We start from the raw sequence: 4,428 nt of genomic DNA on the forward strand, positions 1-4,428 counted from the left end.
TTCTCCTCCATTCTCCTCTCGGGATCTTGGGCATGCACGCACACGCGCCCGGCGTGAGTTTTAAGCCACCAGGTCTGGGACGTGAACCGCGGTTGATTATGTGGGAGTCCAGCAACATAACCATTACGCTAACTGCTGGTTCCCTTTTTTTTTTTTTTTCCTTTTTTTGGAGAGGTTTTTGCTATAGGGTACATGTGCTTGCCAGAAAGACAGAGAGAGACAGAGAAAGCAAGAAATCACCCCCCAGGGGGGATGGCCATGCTGCAGTCCCTTCTCCTCCATTCTCCTCTCAGGATCTTGGGCACGCACACACGCACGCATGCACACACGCACACATGCACACACACCTGGCATGAGTTTAAGCCGCTGGGTCCGGGACTCGAACCACAGTCGACTACATGAGAGTTCAGCGACGTAGCCATTACACTAACTGCTGGTCTCCTTAAGAGGTTTTCAAACTTTATTGTATTTCAGAATTATTAGTTTTTTTTTTTTAAATTTTTATTTTAGATTGACAGAGTGTATGTGTACTTCCTAGAGAGAGACAGAGAGGGAAAAGACACCACCACATTGGGCATGGTCACAGTGCTATCCCTTCACCTCCATTTCTCCATCCTCTGAGGATTTGGGGCACACACATGCCTGTGCCTTCAGTGTCCCTTAAGCCACTGGGATTGGGACTTGAAGTACTGTTGGCCATGTGCAATATAGCTTCCTTAACCAGGTTATGGGATTGGCCCAGGGTATTTTTTAAAAAGGAAGGTTCTAAGCCCAACCCATAGGACTCTGATTCAGTTGGTTTAGTGTAGAGACTAATAATGTTTCTGCCTTTTTTGTCAAGTACTCTTTATTGAATATGGTTAGAAATGGTGGTTCTATATCTTGAAAATCTTGTTACATGGCTTACATAATCATCATCATCATCATAATTAATCAAAAAGATTTTAAAATCAAATTTATTTATTTAAACATTTTTCTCTTATTCATGATAGCACATGCAAAAGAGAGAGAGAAGCATCCTCTGCAGGATATGGCTAAACCATGATCCCCTTTCTCCAGCCCCCTACCCTGTGGGATTGTGAGCACTGGCCCATGTGACTAGTATGTTTCAGGCTTACTGAGCTTGGAATTTGAACCAGTACCATATGGAATCTGGACCTTCTTGAGTAATGCATTCCTGATGCATTTACTAACTTGGTGGCCTTAATGAAGTTTATTATGGTATTATTTCACATACAGTAAAATTCACACATTTTAAGTGTATCTCTGAGTTTTGACAGTGGATATAGTCTTGTAAACACCAGCATTATGAAGTTATAGAAAAAAAATTTTTTTTGGAGAGATTTTTGTTATAGGGCACGTGTACTCACCGGAGAGAGAGAGAGAGAGACAGAGAGACAGAAAGTGAGAAATCACCTCCAGGGGGGATGGCCACGCTGTAGTCCCTTCTTCTTCATTCTCCTCTTGGGATTTTGGGCATGCATACACATGCGCCCAGCATGAATTTTAAGCCTCTGGGTCCAGGACTCGAACTGCAGTTGACTAAGTGGGAGTCCAGTGATAAAATCTTTATACCATCTGCTGGTCCTGAAAAAAAGTTTTTTTAGAGTGTGTTTATTTCTTCCATGAGTGAGAGATAGCAGAGAGACAGCACCATCAGCAAGGCCTTGATGCTGTGCTCTACTTGTAGGTTTGGATTATGGGCACGTGTATGCCCTAGGTACTCAGGGAGATCTCCAGACACTAACTTAGATGCACCTGTGGGCTCAACCTTGCAAAGCATTGCATTTTACTTCATCATCAGTTTGGCTAGAGGTATTAGTATCATTGTTTTTTAGGAACTCATTTATAGATTTATGGATTTTGATTATTCTCTTTTTCTCCCCATGCATTTTATTTTATTAATTTTCACTTTTATTTATATTTACTGCCTTCAACACAGCCTGGAGGTAATTTGTTCCTTTTCTAGCATCTCAGAGAGTAGTTAATATGGCACCTTTCTTAACTAATATGGGCAATAATGCCATAAATTTGCCACTAAGCCCTTCTTTAGCTGCATCCCATAAATTTTGATTCATTATGTTTTTATTTTCCATTAATTCAAATATTTTATAATTTCTCTTCTTACTGCCTCTTTGATACTTAAGTTATTTAGAAGTATGTTGTTTAATTTCCAAATATTTGAGAGTTTTCCAGATAGCCTTCTATTACTGATCTCTAGCTCAATTTTTTAAGAAATTGTCAGAGGGCCCAGGTATTTGCCAGAGGGAGAGAGAGAGCCACTGCTCTAATGGGCTGTGAAATTGTTACAATCCTTCTTCCTTCATTTCTTCATCCATCAGGGTTTTGGGTATGCATTCATGCATGCACACACATTCTGTGTGTTTTTCATGCTGCTGGAGCCAAAACTCAAACCATGGTTGGCCATATGGCCCTGTTCTGTGGTACAGACCCTCTAGGTTATTTAATGGGCAGGGGATACAGAACAAATATACAGAATTTATTGAAGCTTGTTTCATGAGCAGAATATAGTTTATCTTTAAAAGAATGTATACATGAAAAGAATGTGTATTCCCCTGGTTTAGATATCAGTTAGAAAAAACTAGTTAATAGTGGCTCAGATCTTCTGTAACTTCACTAATTTTCTGTCTACTTGTTCCACTGAATACTGAATAAGGAATCTTGAAGACTCCAGCTATATAATCCTGGATTTGTTTCTCCTTTGAATCTGATGAGTTTATGTTTCATACATTTTGGAGATTGAGTCTTATGTATATACACTTTCAAGATTGTGTGTTTTTGTTTTTAGACTATTTTCATTCAGTATAATTATTGATATGTTTGTCATGTTGTTAATTATCTTCTTTTTGTCCCCTCTGATTCCTCATTCCTCTTTTGCTGCCTATTTTTGTATTTCTTTTTTGTGATTGTTTTATATTTCAAATTTACTTAATCATTCATACTTTTTAAAATGGTTCTTTTGTTCACTGTGTATCTTTAATCTTGGTTTACTGTCAATCAATTTTTTGTCACTTTACTTTTAAGAACCTATAAAAAGTATATTCCCAGGTCTTCTTTGTGTTCTTTTGTGCTTTTACTATACACATTTCTGTTTTTTTTAATAAACCCATAATACTTTGCTACTGTCATTTAGAGCTATTAAAAATGAGAAAAAAATAGGCCTTTTTAATTTATCTTAATTTAATTCATTTGTGGTGGTTGCCGTTTGTGTGGATTGAGATTTCTGTTTGGTACTTTATTTCTTTGTGAAGAGGTTCCTTTAACTTTTTTATTTTATTTTATTTATTTATTTATTTAATTTTTTGTAGTGCAGGTTTGTAGACAGTAAATTCTTTCAGTTTTTTTGTTAGTCTGAAAGTATTTCTTTATTTTGGAAGACTTTCTTTGGATACCAAATTTAGGTTGATAATTTTCCTTTCAGCATTTTAAAGATATTGCTGCATTATCTTTTAGCTTGCATACTTTATGATGAGGTATTTGCTTTAATTCTTTGTTACTTTATATGTAATGGTATTTTCCTTGTTTTGGCTGCCTTTAAGATTTTTCTATTCATTCTTCTTTTTTTTATTTTTAATGAGAGATTTTTGCTATTTGATGCATGTGCTCTCTGTGGAGACAGAGACAGAGAAAGAGAGAAATCACTTAGGAGGGATAGCCACACTGCAATTCCTTCTTCTCTATTCTCTTGTCAGGATCTTGGACCTGCACACATACATGCCCAGTGTCAATTTCAAGCTAGGCCTAGGACTTGAATCATAGTCAACCATGTGGTAGTCCAGCACCTTAACCATTAAGTCACCTACTGGCACCCATTTTTAATTTTTTTAAAATCTATGAAGGGCTTGAGTTTACACTTTTCTTTTTGGGGATAAGTAGGACTTACTACCTTATGTGAGGTTTTCTGATCTTCTTAGACCTATGCTTTGATATATTTAATTATTTCTAAAAATTTCTCAATCATTGTCTTAAATATTTTTTTCTTACCATTTTCTCTTTTAGGATTGCAATTACATATGTACCAGGATTTTTTATCTTGTCTCACAGAACTCAGTGTTCTTTTCTATCCACCCACTGCTTTTTTTTTTTTTTTTTTTTGGAGCAATTTTGGGTTCAGAGTAAAATTGAGAGGAAAGTAGAAAGATTTTTGCATATACCCCTTGCCCATGTATATTAATGGCTTTCTCCTTTATGAATATCACCCACAGAGTGGTACACTTGTTACAGTTGATGGATCTACAGTGACACATCTTTATCACCCAGAGTCTATAGATTACATTATAGTTCACTTTTGATGTACATTCTATGGTTTTATATAAATTAATAATGACATGTATTTATCATTATGGTATTGTACTGAGTAGTTTCACTACCCTAAAAATTCTCTGCTCTGCCTATTCATCCCTCTTT

General features: G+C 36.4%; 1 protein-coding gene across 1 annotated transcript in view; it reads left to right on the top strand.

Annotated features, from left to right (window-relative positions):
- The window catches only part of MAN1A2 (mannosidase alpha class 1A member 2), a 203,289-nt gene that overhangs the window by 77,965 nt on the left and 120,896 nt on the right, over positions 1–4,428 (top strand). The window lies entirely within an intron of this gene.

This window comes from Tupaia chinensis, unplaced genomic scaffold, assembly GCF_000334495.1.
Source record: "Tupaia chinensis unplaced genomic scaffold, TupChi_1.0 Scaffold138517_1, whole genome shotgun sequence".
Taxonomy (NCBI): Eukaryota; Metazoa; Chordata; class Mammalia; order Scandentia; family Tupaiidae; genus Tupaia; species Tupaia belangeri.